We start from the raw sequence: 21505 nt of genomic DNA on the forward strand, positions 1-21505 counted from the left end.
TCATCGGGACGTCTCCCAGGAGTCAAAGAACACAGTGCAAACGGAAGATTTTCTCATGGGACATACGATGTTCCAGCCAGGCTGAGGACATACCCAAGTCAATGTGTAATATCTTGAGTGAAGTTTTTATAAGGTTTTGTTTACTTGCTACATAAGTACCCCCCTTAAGTCCATCCCCTCGTGAGCAAACTCGTGAGTGCTTGTGTACATGCCCAGACACACACACACACACACACACACACACACACACACACACCACCACCACCACCATCACCACATACATTCCATAGTCTGCCTGGACAAACTGTCTCAGTGTCCTTCCTACTAAACTCATTGCTTCTGAGCGTTAATAAACAATGCACTCAGTTTATGTGATAAGAGCACAAACAAAGGAATTTTAAATGGTAGACATGGTTAACTGACTTCAATGTTACAGACATTTGTCTAGCACCAAAATCTAAGATAGGGAGTAAATACAGACGAGGCAGCAGTAGATGAGATTTCCTGAACCTAAGTTCATAATAGAAATTGATGAATGCCTGCTGCAATTTGCTTTTAATGCAGATGAAACCAGTCTCTCATGGAAACAGATACCTTCCTGTATGTTTAGTGTATGTAAAAAAAAAAAAAAAAAAAAGACTGTCTTTAAGGCAGCCACACAGACCAACTCACTCTCTTGCTTAGAGGAGACTAAACCGGGAACTTAAAACTCCAGTTTATTCACCCACAGAACTCTACCCAATACCAATGGGCTAGAGCAAATCAAACTTGCTGGTATTAGGCAACAACAGGTATTCTGAGTAAGCAGTTAATTTGTGGTTATTGCTTAGTTGTTAATAGGTAAGGTGAGAGTGATAACCTTTCAATGAAAGCACTCCTACTCCAGAGCGACGTCCCTGGTTCCTCAATAAACTTGGGAGTCTTTGGTGGCAAAACATTAAATTGTAAGCTTCCTCCACCCAACACAAATCCATACCGCAGCCAATGCAGCACGAAGTGATAGTATATCCAAGATGGGCTGGATGGACACCCATTTCATAGCTCAGCAATGACACTGAGGCTGAGAGCGGCATACGTCAGGGACTTTGGCACATCCTACTACCAGGTTAAGAAAAATATTGAAAAATGATGGTGGGAAGTGATACGAACAGTGTGTGGAAAGAAGTCTAATTTGAGAGTGGACCTGATTTCCTTAGTGTTGAACTTGATATGCCTCAAATTCCCAACACGCCATCGTTTGTACAACTGGATAGTCTTACTGAGGTCATAGAAGATGATGTGGAAGCGATATTAAATCCTTACAATGAGTCCTATGAGAGCAACTGCTACTGCTGAAGAGAATTCAGAGTTTTCCGATGCAAAGAGCTTTAAATGCGCTCAAAGGAGCCAAATATACTTCTGGAAAAAAGGTCCTAGAAATAGGAAGCACAGCAGTGAACTGTTACAGAAAATGCCGAAAGCCCTGACCTATAATGAAGTGAATTAGGAAGAAAAGAGAAAAGACACATCTTTACAAAAACTCAGTTCTATCTGGATTCACAGAAAGAAGTAAGAATATTAACCCAGGAAGAGAAGTTGAGGAGAACACTAAGCCTCGAAACAGGTTGCCATGTGACTTTTCTTAGGCAAAATCATCTTGCAACTTTAAAACTAGAAGGAGTATCAGAGATTATCGACCTCCACCCAATTACTATACAGTTGGGGAAACGGAGGGCCCAGAAGTAGTGACTGACTCAAGGCTGAGCAGCTAGTAACTCATCAGCCAGGACTCGAGGTCTTCTTTCACACATCTGTCCCCTGGTTGGGGTCAGAAGGCTCTGAACATAGCAACTAGCCACTGTATAATAAAACGATTCTGTAAGTTCTCTACACTCAGTTTTCTCAACTGCCCTGATTCATGGAATTATTAGAATAAAATGAAGATGTGGAATGTAGCAGTCATTGTAAAAGGCAAATAGCACTCTTCAAAAATGAAGAATTCCAACCAGATGCTATCCCCTGGGAGGTTAGGGATGGGAATTAGCTTTGTATTTTTCCCAGGTTCTAACACACATTACATGAATAACAGTGAAATGAACTGAAATACTTCCATTTTAATAAAGTCAAAATAACTTAAGACTGTGTACAACAGGGAAGCCATCTAGTAGGTCTACTTCTAAGAAGGCTGTATTCTATTTTCAAAAGAATAAATACACCCTTTGGAAAAAAGCAGTACTGCTCTGCAACATAGTCTTAGATCTAGCAAGAATTTAGACATATAGAGGTTGTTGGAAAAAATAATTTTGATTACCTTTGCAAATTTCAGAACACAACAAATAATTCCTAATTACTATGAAACTTATTTTCCTTATTCCTTAGTTCCCGATTTCAGTAGGGAAAAACCCTCCTGCAACTAACCTTTCCTCTATTAACAAACAAAATAAATTTAATTTAAAAATTTATACAGGACCACTGAGTTAATAATTCCATGCAATGACATTACTTTAAAATATTATCAGCATTTATGAACCAACTTGCTTAAACTTTTCAGTTTAAACTTACAATTCAGTTTAAGCTTAGCATTTGAATTTTCTAAAAATAGAATTGCCCCATTGATAAAACCTGACATTCCATTTACTGCCGAGTTTTAAGTGGAAGAACATGTATCAGATATTTGAATTCATAAAATGTTGGTCTTTAAAAATTCACTGTTTCTTAAACAATGTCCCTGTATTTTCTTAAACATCTTTTCTTAAGTTTTTATTTAGGGGCACCTGGGTGGCTCAGTTGGTTAAGCGTCTGACTTCGGCTTAGGTCATGATCTCACAGGTTGTGAATTCAAGCCCTGCATCGAGCTTTCTGCTGCCAGCACAGAGCCTGCTTCAGATCCTCTGTCTTCCTCTGTCTCTCTGCCCCTACCCCACTTGCTCGCATGCTCTCTCTCTCTCAAATAAAAAAATCCAGTTAGTTAATACATAGTGTGATGTTAGTTTCAGATGTGTAATACGGTATACTACAGTACTTTGAAACTTCCACACGATAATACCCAGTGCTCATCACAGCAAGTGCACTCCTTAATCCCCATCACCTATTTTACCCAGCCCCCCACTTCCTCCCCTCTGGTAGCCATCGGTTTGTTCTCTATAGTTAAGAGTCTGTTTCTTGATTTGCCTCTGCCTCTCTCTCTCTCTTTCTCTCTCTCCTTTCCTTTGCTCATTTGTTTTGTTTCTTAAATTCCACATGAGTGAAATCATATGGCACTAGTCTTTCTCTGGCTTATTTCACTTAGCATAATATTCTCTAGCTCCATCCATGTTGTTGTAAATGTCAAGATTTCATTATTTTTTATGGCTGAATAACATTCCATTGTATATATATACCACATCTTCCTTATCCATTCATCAGTAGGTGGACACTTGGGCTGTTTCCATAATTTGGCTACCATAGATAATGCTGCTATAAACACTGGGGTGCATGTATCCCTTTGACTTAGTATCTTTGTATTATTTGGGTAATTATCTAGTAGTGCAATTGCTCGATTGTAGGGTAGTTCTATTTTTAGTTTTTTGAGGAACCTCCATACTGTTTTCCAGAGTGGCTGCACCGGTTTGCGTTCCCACCAACAGTGCAGGAGGGTTTCCCTTTTCTCCACATCTCACCGACACCTGTTGTTTCTTGTGTTGTTGATTTTAGCCATTGTGACGTGTGAAGTGATGTCTCATTGTAGGTTTGATCTGTATTTCCCTGATAATCTGTGATACTGAACATCTTTTCATAGGTCTGTTGGTCACCTGTATGTATTGTTTGGAAAATGTTCTTAAATATCTTTGCTGTTAAGTAGGATATCAAATTCCCTATGTTAATATTTATTTATTCTTTTGCATCTTCTCCGGAGAACATTGATCATTCAGCACATAAAAATGATCTCATTTCAGGGGCACCTGGGTGGCTCAGTCGGCTAAGTGTCCGACTTTGGCTCAGGTCATGATCTCACGGTTCATGGGTTCAAGCCCCACATCAGGACCTGTGCTGACAATTTGGAACCTGGAGCCCGCTTCAGATTCTGTGTCTGTCTGTCTGTCTGTCTCTCTCTTTCTCTCTCAAAAATAAATAAATAAACATTAAAAAAATGACCTCATTTCAGATACGGCTTAATTTCAATGGGTACATTTTTTGAAATTCAATTAACTTTCTACCATTACTGTCAGAAAAAAATGGTCTGAATCGCCTCATGTGATTTTACCTTTCAGATCTGGAGTACAGCAATATTAGTTATCTTCATCATCAGAAAGCTCAGGACTAAATTCTACCAAGTGAACTGGCATTGTTGCTGAGGAAATAAAATACCTAAGAAAAATGAAGTTGGTTCTCAAATTTGGTTTCTCTCACTGAAGCAATTCCAGATAGTGTTTTTTAACGTACAGAGCTTTCACTGCCATCAAGACTCTCGGGGTCTTGGGGCCCCTGGGTGGCTCAGTCAGTTAAGTGTTTGACTTTAGCTCAGGTCATGATCTCATGGTTCATGGGTTCGAGCCCCATGTCGGGCTCTGTGCTGACAGCTCAGAGGCTGGAGCCTGCTTCAGATTCTGTGTCTCCCTCTCTCTCTGCCCCTTCCCTGCTGGCATTCTGTCTCTCTCTCTCAAAAAAAAAAAAAATTGACATTAAAAAAAAATTAAGACTCTCGGGTTCTTAAATTCCTGTCAACATTTTTCAATTTGCAGAGATAGCAAAGTGCCCTCAGAGCACTTTGACCCAGACCATGACTCAGAGACATAGTCGCCATCATCACATCTTGTGACACCAGACTGGTTTGTTTGGTTTGTCTGGTTTGTCAAAGTCTGGTTTGTCAAAATGCAGTCTTAGATGGACTTTGCTAACCCATGACAGATAGCAATATTTTAATGTCCATTAACAGCTTCCTGAAGTTTAGAAAAAACATCTTATTTCACTCACAGGAGAAGCTCCACAAGACAAAACAAACAAACAAACAAACAAACAAATGACTACAGGATAAAAGAAGACATCCATAGAATTTGGCCTGAGCAAACTATAACTATAGGGACTTGCTTAGCAATAGTCTCTAGATCAGGGTTAGACAAGGAAACCAGAAGAATGGGGAGCACCAATGTGTGAGCTGCATATTGTCCAGGGAGGTATGAGATGCTTATCCAAAGTCCGGACAAGGTAGATCAAGTAAATTAATTGGCTCCAGAAGTAATTCAATGAGGATCCATAGAATGCTGTAAGCAGGATCAAATATTACTTCTGGAGGCTATATGGAGTGCAGATCATAGGCTTTGGACTCAGACACATCTGGGTTCAAATTCTGCCTACACCACTTCCTAGCTGACCGACCTTGCAAAAGTTACTTGACCTCTCTGAATCTCAATTTCTTCATCTGGAAAGTGGAAATAACACTGACCACTATCCTAGCAGGCTGCTACTGGCTTAGGGAGGCACATAAGTGTGAATGCTTAACAGTCTCTGGATCACAGCAAGAAATTGAAAAAAGAAATTGAGGAGATCAGAGATGTAACCAAAAAATTTTACAAAAGATTATGTAGACTTGGGGCACCTGGGTGGCTCAGTCGGTTAAGCGTCCGGCTTTGGTCAGGTCATGATCTCACAGTTCATGGGTTCAATCCCCACATCAGGCTCTGTGCTGACAGCTCAGAGCCTGCTTCAGAACCTCTGTCCTTCCACCCTCTCAAAAATAAGTAAACATTAAAAAAAAAAAAAAAAGATTATGTGGACTAAACAGAAAGGAGCAACGTCCTATCATTGCAAGTGAGAGGGCATGACAAGTTCAGAAGCTCCATTTAAATCTTCTCGTGTTCTAAGTAAAATGCTGATTACTAGTACCATATAAGCCAAATTCAGGACTAGAATAAAAGGTAGATTTCACTAATAATAGGAGATGATTTATTATAAGTAAAGGATACCTAGATATATTTTCATGATATAATTGAGAAGTTTACCACCTAAAGAGGACAAAGAGAGCTAAAAGCACAATAGTTATCAGAATATTACTTGCTAGTAATGACTGATAGTTTGAAGATGTCCCCTAAGAATTCCTTCCTTTGTCCAGATAAGTGAGGAATGACACAATAGCATTCCTCTGAAATCGTTGCCCATTTTGTACTAAAACCATTTGTTCAAGAGCTAAAAAACTCGATTACAATTTTGAGGTATACATAAAACAAGTTCATATTTTTATCCTCAAAGAGGCTAAAAACAATCCTGTGCTTCAAAAACATAGCTTGATATTTGGGGAACATAGCTATTTCCATTTATCAGGGCAGGCTGCTATAATCTTGCATGTCCAGAGAGGGGTAATACAACCGAAGTGTGGAACATGCATAGTTTGGATAAAATGTGTTCCATGTTAACATCTTCAGTATCTAAAAACAAGTAAAGAACAACAAAAGAAGATTTTTAAAAAATCTACAGAAAAAGTTTGATATAATCTTTGTGGCTGGTGAAGAAACTCAGAAAACAGAAAACAAATGGACCTATCCATCCCTCCCACCTCCCTTACCCATCTCGGTCTTCCCCTTTAGCAGGCACGGCCTAAAATAATTTTCAGAGAAACATGAGATTTTTCTTTATCAAAGAGGGGCAGAGGTTATAAAAAGGTTGAGAAACACCTTTAGAAACCCACCAGCTGGAGAACTATTTAAACATCACTAGGGACAACATACTCTCCCCGTGAGGCATGCTACAGGAAGGAGATGAATTGAAGCCTTTAATCTCCTCTGTGGTAAATGAAGCCCCCAAAATCAGATTATAAACATTGGGATACGAGCTCACGTGGTTCCACCAAAGATTTCATTGCAGTGGCTGTGTCCGACCTTTGCTGTTATGTGTTCTCTTAGGAATATATTTAAGTCAGAGGAACAAGATCCTGGAAGGAGGATTCACTTCTTTACACACTGCTAATCCTATACTCCTTTGAAAAGGAAAATGGAAACATAAATATTACTTTTACAAATGTCAATTCTGAATGGATTTAACATATTGCTTTTGAAAACGACCTTTCATTTCAGTGAGACTTACACTGATAAACACAATTTTTCTGTAAGAGCAAAGTCCTTCTTGCTCACACCAAGAGTCTGATTGCCCTCTGCCATGAAGCATTTGACTTCAGTACCTTCCATCCGTTGAGTTCTCCGTTCGCCATGTTCTTAACCCTATTTCTTCAATGTGGCTCCTCGTTAAGGTTAGATTTCTGAGTTGAAATAATATTTTACACAAAAGAAAAAAAATCACCTCTTTTTGGGTAGTGATGAGCAGTTAAAGATGATTTGCACAGCTCTGAACAACCATAGTTACAGCAAGTTCTGGTATCGGACCCGCTGCTGAATTTCTGAATGTTTCAGGGAAGTTTGTTATTAATGACAGTTCGCGGTTAGAGTACATATTTATAGTGTTAAAATTATCAGCTGATACTTGAGCTTACGTTAACAGAACAACAGCAGTGTTCACATTATGAAGTGAATGAGCACACTAGGGATGACCGAATTGTGCCAATGCTAGGTTGTGGGTGACGTCAAGTGGGTTATGACACCTTGGGTCTTGCTCAGGGCCCGGGAGATAATGTAGTTAGAATAAGGCCAAGGGGACAGGAAATAAAGAGCTCAGATTGCAGAGATCCGTGGAGATGGTCTGTAGAGTTGTGTAAGAGAAATGCCTAAGCCGCCCGATAAACGTGTTCCATCTCCCCGCATGAAGGGTGCTTAAAGACAGTGCTGAACCCACAGAGCGGGGCTGCCATGCAGATAAAGAGCTGGACAAGACAGCTGAGCTCATCAGGGAAGGACTGAAATAAGGTTATAAAATCAGTCTTGAAAAACAAAGCTTTTGGATCATCTGTAGCAGCTGGGTCGATCCTCCCCCTCATACCCAGATGGGCAACTCCAAACTCTTTTGCTGTGTGCAGATGTTTTATCCCAGTGGACAGCCTTTGGACTAGACAACAACCGCATAAAGTGGGCTTAACTCCTGAGATGCTTCAGTGGGCAGTGGGTCCCCGCCATCAAACTCAGAAGACCTCTTTGAAAACCAACTGTCTAACTGTGGGCAATTTGAAGAAGCCATTGCATTTATAAGACTGACCTCTGGATATTTTTGTGACTTCATTGCCTCGCAAGCCCAAACAGGTTCATTATGAGCCAATTTTCTAGTGGATGAACAAAGGGAATAGACATCAAGTATTAGATGCCATTGGTGATCGGATACAGAGGAAGGAAGAAATTATGACATGGAGCTATACCACTAGCACTTCTCTTAAATGGAGGATTAATTTCAAAGGACTCACTATGGCTAGTTTGGTGAAGGAAACAAAATCACAGTAGAATCTCCTAAGGCATTAGAATCTCCCAAGACTCAATTATTTGCTTCAGAATAGTGAATTCAGGGAATCAATCTCGGGCTTAATGATAATTTCTACATTTTCTTTGGAACCTAACGAATCATTTCTGGCATTTGAGTCTCCACATAATACAAAAGGGACCTAACAATTTGGAGATGAGAGAAACAAACATTCTGTATATTGGTTTGCTCTCAATTAACACGGGCTGGATAAATTTGACCGTCTTTTCAGGATTTTGGTGCCAACATCTATATCACTGATATGACTAAGACTAATATTCCATTTTCTCAATCCCTTATGATGCCTTGATTTCAAAAATGTAAGTTGTATTTAACATCTGAGTATCCATTATACCCAAGAGACAATAATCGCATATAAACATAAGTTAGCCTCAAAAGGGAGTGGAACTAATCACTGGGGTACAGTTTCTTAACAGCAGATACATATTTGTACAAGGATGGAGGCAAAATTTGGTGCTAATTCTGTGCATTTTTTCCTGGTAGCTTTCATCCGACTAAAAATTGGTCGAGATCATTGTTTTACAGTTTGAGTTATAGATTCTATTTCTATACAGCACCAGTTGCCTATCGCTTCTGAGATAAGGGAGCTTAGAGTTTATTATATTCCAGAGAGACAATACTTGATAGGATTTGAAGTCACCTCTGGTGATTTTAGTTTGAAAAACTGTTTCTATTGGAGGAACTGGCTGCAAATCTGCCAGTAGATGAAGCTGACTTATCGCTTGGAAATTCAGGAGAGGGCAAGGGGAAAGTCTTAGAAAAAATTAAGGGTAAAAGAAAATCTTAAAATATTAAACATCAGTTAAAAAAGTGAAAGCATGAGTAGCAGAGTATAGTTCTTAACATAAACAATTGAAGCGAATTCAAATTCTAAACACACTTAGGACTAAAAATAGTTTTTAAACTACTTTTGCCAATGCCAAACCTCTTAAGACACTAATTGGTCTATTTTAGGCTGAAGATAGACAGACAGATCATGGATTTCAGGTCATCTAAAATTCAAAGTCATAGCCTTATTTTACTAGTAGCTTTTGAATAGAACAGGCAATTTTAGTAGGAGAAATATTTTTGTTTTATTTTGTCTGTTTTTGAGAGAAAGAGAGAGATACAGAGAGACACAGAGAGCCCCAGTAGTGTAAGTTTACAAATGTGAATGATCTGAAATAGTAGGAGCCAATATAAAATAACAATCATCAGAGGGGTGCCAGGGTGGCTCAGTTGGTAAAGCGTCCAACTCTTGATTTTGGCTCAGGTCATGATCTCACAGTTGGTGGGACCGAGCCCTACATCGGGCTCTGCCTTGACAGCACAAAACCTGCTTGAGATTCTCTCTCTCCCTCTCTCTCTGCCCCTCTCCTACTCACACACACACACACACACACACACACGCTCTCTTTCTCTCTCTCAAAAAAAAATATTTAAGTAAAAAAAAAAAAAAGTCATCAGAGCAATAAAGGGAATTTAATGAAGTGAAGTTTGCCTACCTATTTCCAAGCAAGCCAAAAGCCAGAATGCACTGTTTGAAATACCAAATATATCACTGGGAGCCACCAACATTGGAAAGGAAGGACCATCTTGTTGAATAACATAAGCCTAGACCCGTTTACAGTAGACACTTGATAAGTATTTGTTACATGATCGCATGTGAAGATTCCAGAAACTCCGCAGTCTTAGACCAACTAGCACCGGCCTCCCTGCCAGCACAAAACCTATAGCGCTTTTAAGAGTTATGTCTCGGTTCTGAGATGAATCCACAGGACAGAGAGCTCTTAGCAATATTAAAAAGGGACTAATTTTTCAGAGCTGAGTATGAAGGACGTGGTGACATGGAGAACAGAGGGAACAGAGAGGGAGGACTTTATAAATAAAGTATATACATACGTCACGTTTGTTGGAACACCTAGACCAGCTTATAGCTACAACCAGTATCCGACTGGTAAAGGGAGTAGCAGTGTATTCATTCTTATAAAGACCTGTAGCCGATCCTATCATACATCAGCAAGGCAAGCCTTCCATGATTTAATAAATGCCTAAATATGGATTTTTCTTACATGTATATGCATGCTTGGTAAGGTGCGACATGCATAAATCAGAATCCAATGCAAAATTCTACTCACAAATGACAGATTTTCAACAGTCTGACCTTAACCTTCAGTTAATAAAAGCACTTTTGTCTTCGAAATACACCTATTCATGATATGCAACTCATTTTATCTTGTTTCCATACGGATGGGACTGGCAATGGGGGAAACAATGACAAATCTGTCTCGACTGGAAGTGTTCTATCAACCCTCCCTCCTCTCCACTCCATCTCCTGCTCCCTGGCCCCCAGCCATGGGGCCAAGAGAAGGAGCGGCATTAGGAGGCTAATGGGGGTAACTGCTATTGGCCGCATCTTTGCACTTAGGCCCATGTCCGTCCAGCAGTGGAAACAAAGGTCTGCACCCTGCTAGCCAGCGCCATGGTGCTTCTGTCCCTGGCATTCCTTACCGAGGCGACAGAAGGGCAAAACCGTCCATTTCCATTCTGGTCCTCGATCCCCTCCCCCTGCCGAGCCTGGGATAGGCATTAAGTAAGGCTGCCTTTGCGGAGAGCATTTCCCCCACCCCCCCCGAACACGCTCTCACAAGCCCCCTTTGTTCCCTGCCCTCCGCCGCCCTATATGCTGCAGCAGCAGCCGTCCAGATGTTCTCTATCACAGCCTGAGCCGTGCCAGCAAACTTTGGCACGCATGAAAGTGCGCTGAGTACTGGCCCTCCAGAAATACCTTATCCCCCCTCTGATTTCTGCAAATATTTTTAAATGTTAATGGGTTCCACTCACCCACAACCTAGGGGGAGGTTACAGAACAGGGCTCTGTGTGTCCAGCAAATTAGCAGCCCGAGGATACTGCGTGGCGCCTGGGTTCTGTCCGCCCTTGGGCGTTGGCTAGGGTTCTCCAACCTTGAACTGCGGAGGCCGGCTTGCCAGCGCATAGCTTTCTAGTGACAGAGGTTACATGGGCAGTTGGCAGGAAAGTTACTCCAAGCTACAAAAAAGAAAGGACCCTATCTTACTCTGAAACTTCTGAAAGCAAGAGAGATCCTTTGAGCATCACTGAAATAAGATTTTGAAATGAGTATTTTTCCTCTTACTCATTCTCCAGTTCAATATGTGGGCACAAAACAATCTGATGTGTGCTCTGGTACTTTGGGTGTCAGGCACTGTCTGAAGTACCTTAATGATAGAAAATGCTACATTTTCTCAGTGCAAATTTTAATAAAATGGAAATTTGGATCTTTTATATATAGGTGGGAAAGTGATATGTATTTGGAAAGAGAAGAGTAGACAATATGTTTGTCACAGGAGAGACTTACTCATCTTACTTGCATTGTGACAGCTGTTTTAGGGACCAGCTGGAGGCCTCTAGAAAGCCCTCTATACTCCAAAGATAATTGAAAGCCAAGCTTGAAGAGTCTTTGTTTTTAATCCTGTCCTGATAATCTCGCTGGTCCCTCTGGAGACAAACTGCCTACATGTTATCCACGTCTAGGCCCTTGTCTCTCCATGGCTACAGCTTTCTTGCTTATAAAGTCGCACTGGGCGAGGTGGGGAGCCCACAGGTCCTGTCCCTGCCCACGCTGCGGAGTGGAGGGGCCGGTGCTCAGGTCTTCTGTCTCCCGGATGCAAGCTTCAGAGAATCATACAGGGATCCAAAGACTTCAGAATGTGCCAGGTACGCCATCAGTGTTCCTACTTCAAGTAAAGTTTTGTTCTACCGCTTTCCAGTGAGGAGGAGTAGAGAATGAGGAGAACTTCAGTTTGATCTGACTGCGGAGCAAATGCAGGGTGACACTCCAGAAAACCCTTGAGAATCCTGAGAAGTAAAATCATCTACCCACACATCAGCCGGGGCCCTGAGAAAGGACACCACACCTCACGGCCCACATTCCAGTGATTTTCTATTCTGCTGTCTTCGTTAGCATCTTTTAACTCTTCCCACCCAAGAGGAAGGACTACCCAAGAGGGTAGGACTGTCCTGTGCAACCAAGCAAATGGTTTGAATGTTCATTGCAGGAATTTTCCAAAAGACCCGCCAATTCTTCAATGGGAAGTACTGACCAACAGGCATGCCCTTGGAGTCTTTGAATCCCTTGCCTCAAAATCTTCCCCTTGATCTTTCTACTAATCCTGGACTCTTACCCAATTCCCCACATGGAAAGATCAGATTTAGGCAAAACTTCCAATCCTCAGTACATTCTGACATTACCTTTTCTCCAACCCCTTCTAGACACTGCCAAAGCTCTGTGAAGGGAGGCTTACTCCTGACCACACTAAGCAATAAACTCAGCTCTCTCTTACCAACAGACTACCACTGGGTGATATTTAGGCAGCCCGCTCTGGACACTTTTCTGTTTAACTGTATCCTGAGATGGGACTAACATTTTGAGACTTTGAATTTTATGCTTAAAACTGGGGGGAGGTGGGAGGAATTTTTCAACTATCTATCTTCTTCCTTTCAGAATTATTCTTTTCCATTATTTAAAAGGTTCTGAGACAGGCGCCTGGGTGGCTCAGTCCGTTAAGCATCCGACTTTGGCTCAGGTCATGGTCTCGCGGTTTGTGAGTTCAAGCCGCACATCGGGCTCTGTGCTGACAGCTCGGAGCTTGGACCCTGTGTCTCCTTCTCTCTCTGCCCCTTCCCCACTCATGCTGTTCTTCTCTCTCTCTCTCTCTCTCTCTCAAAAATAAATAAATAAAATATTTAAAAGGTTCTGAGAAAATTAAAAAACTGAAATTAAGAAGAATTTCCATTATGCATTAATTCTAAAATGAAAGTTAAATAATCTTAAGAAGCAAAAGCTTACTTAATGAGCTCAAAATATAGGCAGGGACCATGTCTTCAATCTCCAAATTTAAGTCACAACAAATTAATTAATTTGGTGCAAACTGAAACACCTCTAAATGTTTACCTCAGTGTCAACTCACTTGGATTTTTCTGATGTGGGAAAACCTAGCACACAGAATTTTATTGTCAGCAGTCCCTGCAAGTGTGGCTTGCTCTGGGTCTATAATGATAAGACTCCAATAAAGGGGCTGTCTGGATAACAGGCAAAAGAGTGTAAACCAGGGTAAGAGCACCCATTGAAATTTACTAAACTTATTCTCAACCCACAACCAAAGCACAGTTATAAATGCCTGATACAAGACAGGTGTCTCACCAAAGAATATGATTATAACTACAAAGACACTAAAATCTCCGGACAAGAAGTGCGCTGAGCCAAAAGAAAGAACTAGAGGATGATCACTCCCTATGTACAAATGCCTTTGTTTGAATAAGATAAAATTTTAAAAAAAGGAAGTACAAACCCAGTGGAGATTTTAGGTACAACAGTGTTTTGTTTTGTTTTAATTTTTTTAACGTTTATTTATTTTGAGAGAGAGACAGAGTGAGAGTGGAGGAGGGGCAGAGAGAGAGGGAGACACGGAATCTGAAGCAGATTCCAGGCTCTGAGCTGTCAGCACAGAGACTGATGTGGGGCTCCAACACATGTACCGTGAGATCATGACCTGAGCTGAGGTCGGACGCTTAATGGACTGAGCCACCCAGGTGCCCCGGTACAACAGTGTTTCTAAAGCTAAGTCAGTAAACTTTAGCGAGGAGCCTGCAAAAACTTTGGCTTTTCTTTAAAAGAGGTCTGCAAGTTTGAGCTTTGAGGACCATTGCTACACATTCTAAATCTTAACTGAAGCCAATATAAAGAAGACAAGACTCCTGGTTCAAGAAGGCAGCTAAATATAATTGTTGATGTGTTCCACCTCCCCCCAATCAGAGAAAGCATAAAAGTCAAAATAAATCCACAGTAAGCCTGCAGTGCCAGAAAGGATATCATCAGTGTCCATGAACAGTGAGAATTTTCTGGCAGATGAAATCAGACTGACTGCAAATTCCAAAAGATACACACACACACACACACACACACACACACACACACACACACACACACCCCTAATCCTATAAAAATGAAGGAGAGAATCTCCTGAAAATCTGAGTTTACCTAGTTGAATCCTAGATTAAACCCGTGAGTCAGAGACAGCAAGGGCTAGGAGGAATGGGCCCAGAGTGGGCAGGTAATTACAGGCAGCAGAACAGCTGAGCCTGCCTCCACACACACAGCCACTTGCTTTGGTGTTGCCCCAATGGAAAGCACCGATACTGGTCTCCTGGTTCTGATCCAGGATGGACAGAATGGGCTGTGGGAGAAGTACGTGCCCCCAGCTATCATAAACGCTGGGAGATCTCACAGAAGAACGCGAGTACCTCGTAACCTCCTGCACCCCAGCCTGCCTACGTCATACCTCTCCTTTGCACAACCAACAGAGCCGGGGCTCATGTACTCATTAGCAAGGGACAAGGATCATTCCCCAGGCTGATGGAATTTGTTCTAACAAGCAACTGTGATCAGCCTAGCCTGAGGGGTTTTAACTTGTGCCACATGGACTTCTCTGTCTGATCCTGCCTATGGAGCCCTTCTCAGAATGTTTTGAAATGTTTAATATTAAAAAAAAAAAAACTTATAGGATTATAAAGGAAGCCAATTACATTGGAATGAAAGTATCAAAATATTTTTTAAATTATGATATAAAAATATACTCGTTTCTTTATTAAAACATAAAATGAAAAGATCTAGCAAACGCTGCCAAAGTTTTGAAGCAGCGATGATAATAATCCACAACTTACAAACTAATGTGATATAGAAAGTCTGTGATTTCCATCAGGAACAAAGTCACAGATACTGCTAATATGCCTGCAGTTGTTGCCTATATTCATAATTGAAGGAATTGCTAAATTTCAGTTTGAAGCCAGTAAAATAATATCATTTTTCCAATCTAAATGCATGAACATCCTGAATTCTATCCAGGGACTCCTTATTGGTCTGTGGTCCCCAAGCTAAAAATCTCTGATGGTAGACCTTCATCTACAAATATGAACAGGCAACCAAATATAAAGTGCATGAGAAGGTCAACCAAATGTTTTAAAAAGCACAACATTCCATAAAAGCATTAATTCCCGAGGAAGAAAAACATAGAGTATTGGAAAGAATCATTAAAAACCTACAATTAAAAAACTATGGATGGTTTCAAAAGGAAAAGATGCCAAATTAAAAAAAGAAAAAAAAACACCTCAAAACAGGATGCAATGAGAAAGAAGCTGAGTTTGTAGAAATTATCAAGATTATTGAAATATGGGCTGAATTGCAGAATGAATGAGACTTTGGATGAACATAGTGAATTGGAGGGTAAACTGAAAGATTCTATTGGAATTCAGTGAAAAGAACAAAGAGATTAAAAGGATGACAGAAAAGATGAGATATGTACGTCTAAAAGCTCTAGTCTAAAACTCCCATCTAGTAGGAGTTCAAGAAAGAGAAAACAAAAAATAGAAAGAAAAAATCAAATAAACAGCAAAAACAAGAACAGCAAAACGAAAATTCTGCCAGATGAACAGTCTCTTCATCCTGAAAGAGCCCATAAACAGTAGTGCAAGAATACCATGAAGACACATTCCACTAAAATATACAAGCTCCAACAAGAAGTAGCACATTGTAATAAACTATGAAAAAGAATATCACCAAGCGGAAAAAAAAATTAAAACAGCACCAGACTTCTTATCTGCAATACTAGATGCTAGAAGACAACACATCAATACTTTAAATTAACAAGGGACAATTAGAATTCACATACAAAACTAAACCATCACTTAAAAACTAGGGCATATAAATGAAATTAAAACCAGGGCAAATAATAACATGCGAAGTCCGAGTTGAACACCTACAACCTTTCTGAAAAAATACAAAATAATTTTTTATAACAAACTAAAAACTGAATTCAAGAAAGAAGATAATGTAAGAAAAAAATTGTAAGCAAAAATAAAACCCGCAGATAAGTTCCAATAGCAACTGATAATTGACTAAAGTTAACTCAGTTGCTAAGAAATTATTCCTAAGGAATCAGGAATCAGAAACACAATGATAGGAGAGAATGCAAATACACCCAATCAATCAAAAGGATTCCAAAAAATCTTAAAATGTAAGTTGATAGCATGGTGTTAAAAAAAACGTGCTAAAGGAGCACCTGGGTGGCTCAGTTGGTTGAGCTTCCAACTTTGGCCCAGGTCATGATCTCAGAGCTCATGGGTTAGAGCTCTACGTCGGGCTCTGTGCTGACAGCTCAGAGCCTGGAGCCTGCTACGGATTCTGTGTCTCCTTGTCTCTCTGCCCCTCCCCTGCTCATGCTCTGTCTCTCTCTGTCTCATAAAAATAAATAAATGTTAAAAAATTTTTTAAATATGCTAATGGATGTATGTGCTCTGGAAGATGGAAGATTTTCATAGGTTCTGATTAATTCTAGATGTTAATAGTAAAGTTGAGATCACTGTTATTATAAATATATAAAAATATTTCTAAATTAGCATAATATGAACACCACATATTATTTTCCCCCTTTGCTTTGGGCCTAAAAGGTTTCAGAGACAAAATTGGGATGAAGCTCTAGAAAGTATAAGACTTTGAAACCTGGTTTTTGTGTACTATTCTCATTCTTGATTCCATTTTTCTTATCTTTATGTTCCTTTAATTTGGATTTCCTTACTTCTTTAAAAAATTTATTTGCACATGTGTATATATGTACGTATTCGAATTTATATGTGTGTATATACATGTTTAAGGTGACATATATGTATCTGGCCTAGATAGAAAAAATATACATTTATAGTTTGATAGATGATTTAATTAACTAAAGGCAAGGGTATAGTTTAGCTACATTACTATTTAATCGCCATCTTATTAATGTAATCCAGAGATCATCCAGCCCAGAACTGTCCTAACCTTAAAATGGTTTTCAAACTGCCTACTCTTTTGAATACCAATGATAGCTTCACTGTACCTCTTAGCCACATGTTGAAAGAACCTTAGGTCAATTAAATTACATAAAAGAAGAACCTTAAACATTCAAAGCTCAGCTAAGGACAGTAATGAGTACGTTTCTTTAACACAAAACCAAACCAAACCAATACTTGAGGCATAAGAGTGCATTGATTCTTGTATGGAACCAGAAAAGATCCAAAATAGCTTAAGTAAGGTTGAAAAAGAAAACCAAAGCTGGAGGCATCACAATCCTGGACTTTAAGATGTATTACAAAGCTGTAATTGTCAAGATAGTATGATACTGGTACAAAAACAGACACACAGATCAATGGAACAGAACAGAGAACCCAGAGATGGACTCACAAACATATGGCCAACTAATCTTTGACAAAGCAGAAAAGAACATCCAATGGAAAAAAGATAGTCTCTTCAACAAATGGTGTTGAGAAAACTGGACAGCGACATGCAGAATGAACCTGGACCACTTTCTTACACCATACACAAAAAATAAATTCAAAATGGATGAAAGACTTAAATGTAAGACAGGAAGCCATCAAAATCCTAGAGGAGAGAACAGGCAACAACCTCTTTGACCTCAGTCGTAGCAACTTCTTACTTGACATGTCTCTGGAGGCAAGGGAAACAAAAGCAAAAATGAACTATTGAGACCTCATCAAGATAAAAAGCTGCACGGTGAAGGAAACAATCAGCAAAACTAAAAGGCAACCAGTGGCATGGGAGAAGATATTTGCAAACGACATATCAGATAAAAGCCTGGTATCCAAGATCTATAAAGAACTTATTAAACTCAACACTCAAAAAACAAATAATCCAGGGAAGAAATGGGCAAAAGACATGAATAGACACTTTTTCAAAGAAGACATCCAAATGGCTAGTTAACAGATACATGAAAAGATGCTCAACATCACTCATCATCAGGGAATTACAAATTAAAACAACAATGAATACCACCTCACACCTGTCAGAATGGCTAAAATTAACAACTCAGGCAACAACAGATGTTGGTGAGGATGTGGAGAAAGAAGAACTCTTTTGCACTGCTGGTGGAAATGCAAACTGGTACGGCCACTCTGGAGAACAATATCAAGGTTCCTCAAAGAATTAAAAATAGAACTACCCTATGACCCACCAATTGCACTACTAGGTATTTATCTAAAGGATACAAGAGTGCTGCTTCAAAGGGGTACATGCACCCTCAATGCTTATAGCAACACTATTGACAATAGTCAAAGTATGGAAAGAGCCCAAATGTCCTTTGACAGATGAATGGATAAAGAAGATGTGGTATATATATATATATATATATATATATATACATACATACATACATACATACATACAATGGAATGTTACTCGGTGATCAAAAAAAGAACGAAATCTTGCCATTTGCAACAACGTGGATGGAACTAGAGGGTATTATGCTAAGCGAAATAAGTCAGTCAGAGAAAGACAAATATATGATTTCACTCATATGTGGAATTTAAGAAATACAACAGATGAACATGGGGAAGGGAAGAAAAAATAAGATAAAAACAGAGGAGACAATCCATAAGAGACTCTTAAATACGGAGAACCAACTGAGTGAGGGCTGCTGGTGGGGTGTTGGGTGGGGGGGATGGGCTAAATGGGTGATGGGTATTAAGGAGGGCACTAGTTGGGATGAGCACTGAGTGTTATATGTAAGTGATGAATCACTAAATTCTATTCCTGCAATCATTATTACACTGTATGTTAACCAACTTGGATTTAAATAAATTTTTTAAAAAAGTGCATTGATTAAAAGCCCAAACCTTTGAGGCAGACTGCCTGGGTTAATCCCAATTACTAGGCGTGGCAAGTTGGGTAAGTTATTGAAACTCTTTGTTCTTCAGTTTCCTCATCTGTAAAATGTAGGGAAGTGGGGTGAGTAATAAGAAGGTTGTAAGGATTCAGTAAGATAATGTGTGAGAATCTCTTAGAGTAGAGACTACTGGGGTTAACATTAGCTATAATTATTTTAATATTTTCCTGGAAAACATTTTTCCCAGGACCATATTAACATTCTGTAATACAAATGATGATTGCTTTGAAAAATCCAGCTCAAAGCTCACTCAGAGCAAAACAGATTCTTTATGAACCACAAGTAACATAAATAAAAAGTGACTTCTTCAACTTTTTCTCTTTCCGTTCATTTTGTCAGACCACATATCTACTAGCCACTAACGTTTATAACAGGAATTTTCTTAAAATGCTCCATCTGAAAAATGACGAAGTCCTGTTGAAACCTTCCCAGGTGGTTTATGCTCACAGTAACCATACTAGTCCATCTTACCCAGTTAAACCAATTTTCCCGTTAATTTAGGCTTTTATAACTGATGACTTCCATACTGCATGCTATAGCAAATATTCAGTGGTTTGCTGCAGCAGGCTCGCATCGATTAGTAAAAGGTGATTTACACATCTCTTACCTCCACATTTTATATTTGCACTATTAGGAATCATCAAATCAAAGTGGTTATTGGCTTTTTTTTTTTTTCCTGGAGAGCATTTGGATAAAGGTCACCAGTTCATCACCGCCTCTTGTCCAAAAGAACCAGCTTTGTAAAGTCCCAGAGTTAAGAGTACACTCAGGATCTTTTACAAGGCAGCTTTTATAATGCAAAGAGCAGGTAGGTATAAGACATCCTGATTTACATATATAAAAGAGATATAGCGTAAAAACAAAAAAAGAAAAAACCAAAGTGTTTCTATCTGGAATATCATTTTCATGAATATAACTTTCTATTCTGGTTTAAAAATCTTTTCAGACACAACAGTAACTATTGTGGTAATGATGTAGTTTGATTCCACATACTAAATTAACTTGGAAATATTGATACATGATGTAAGTGCTCTTCGAAATTCAGTCTGTTTTATTCAAAAAAGTTTAAATTCAGAATATTTTATTTTGTTCTGGAAATTTTATAAAGGGATTTTGCCAAAAGCATTAAATATTTGATTCTACTTGTTAAGATTTGCAGGAACTGCTTTAAATTTATTATAAAAAATAACAGCAACAGCAACACATTTTCCCCTTTCATTAAGGTAGTGAAAAAACGAACTTTAAGAGCTTTTCCATAAAAATGCTCTAAAATATTCCATTAAAATTAAAAGGCAACTGCCATTTCACACGTGGTCAGATTTAACTATTCAAAGCTATTTTAGGTATATCAGCCCCCAAAGACTAAAGTACCTGAGAGTCCAGCTGTGTTCAAAGATCTCCAGAACGCAGCCTCCAAAGCTGGATAGGCCTGATACAAAGGGTTGTTAGACCTGAAAAGGAAAGGATAATTCTGGATTCCATATAGTATTTTATCTCCTAAAAGCCCATACTTGATTAGAGGTTTCTTTTTTTTTTTTAAGTTTATCTATTTATTTTCAGAGAGAGGGAAAGCATGAGTGGTGGAGGAGCAGAGAGAGAGAGAAGACAGAGAGAGAGAGAGAGAGAGAGAGAGAGAGAATATCCCATGCAGGCTCCACACTGTCAGCACAGAGCCTGACGCGGGGCTCAAACCCACGAACTGTGAGATCATGACCTGAAACAAAGTCGGCCTCAACTGACTGAGCCACCCAGGCGCCCCTTGATTAGAAGTTTCTTAAGGAAATAATCATCCTGCAATGGTCAAGGGGAAACCTAGAATAGAGCAAGCTTAGAACAAAAGCCCAATCCAACATTGAGAGCGTGTGACCACACCACCCCCACCCCCGCCTGTGTCAAAATTGATGAATTGGGAATCTTAATAGCAAGCAGTCTTCCAGGGTTGTGAGAAATAATGGCATTTCAGTTGAAATCTTAAGCTCCTGTGATTATAAAAAGTATCTTTAAAATGCTACAATAATATGAATATTGTCGTTAAATATTATACTCCTCCTGGTAGGGTTCTCCTTGCCCAGTTGTGTTTTATAGCAATATTTATGCATTTGAAATATGGTTCAAACATTGGTTTGCCACAGAGATATGTAGTTTCCTGCGTGAGTAACTTATTTATGTATTTCTTAGGGTGGTCCATTACACATATGTTTAATTAGCCTGAGAAGCAGATTGTTAAATACTTGTTTAAATGTCCCAAATATCAAGAAATAAGAGTACCCTATATTTTTCAGGAATTTATTATTGACTTTTGCACTTAAACCTTAACAACCTTTCACCAGCATCCTTGTTAGGGTCTCCCAGAACCCCAACACATTTT

General features: G+C 39.4%; 1 long non-coding RNA gene across 1 annotated transcript in view; it reads right to left on the reverse strand.

The window, feature by feature from the left end:
- The window catches only part of LOC122235874, a 53274-nt gene that overhangs the window by 18367 nt on the left and 13402 nt on the right, over positions 1-21505 (reverse strand). Inside the window, exons 2-3 of the long non-coding RNA XR_006213972.1 lie at positions 20509-20588; positions 19088-19177 (exon numbers count right to left, since the gene is read on the reverse strand). This is a non-coding gene — a long non-coding RNA (uncharacterized LOC122235874). The remainder of the gene's footprint in view (positions 1-19087; positions 19178-20508; positions 20589-21505) is intronic.

The sequence above is a fragment of the Panthera tigris genome, chromosome F3 (assembly GCF_018350195.1).
Source record: "Panthera tigris isolate Pti1 chromosome F3, P.tigris_Pti1_mat1.1, whole genome shotgun sequence".
In the NCBI taxonomy this organism is placed as follows: Eukaryota; Metazoa; Chordata; class Mammalia; order Carnivora; family Felidae; genus Panthera; species Panthera tigris.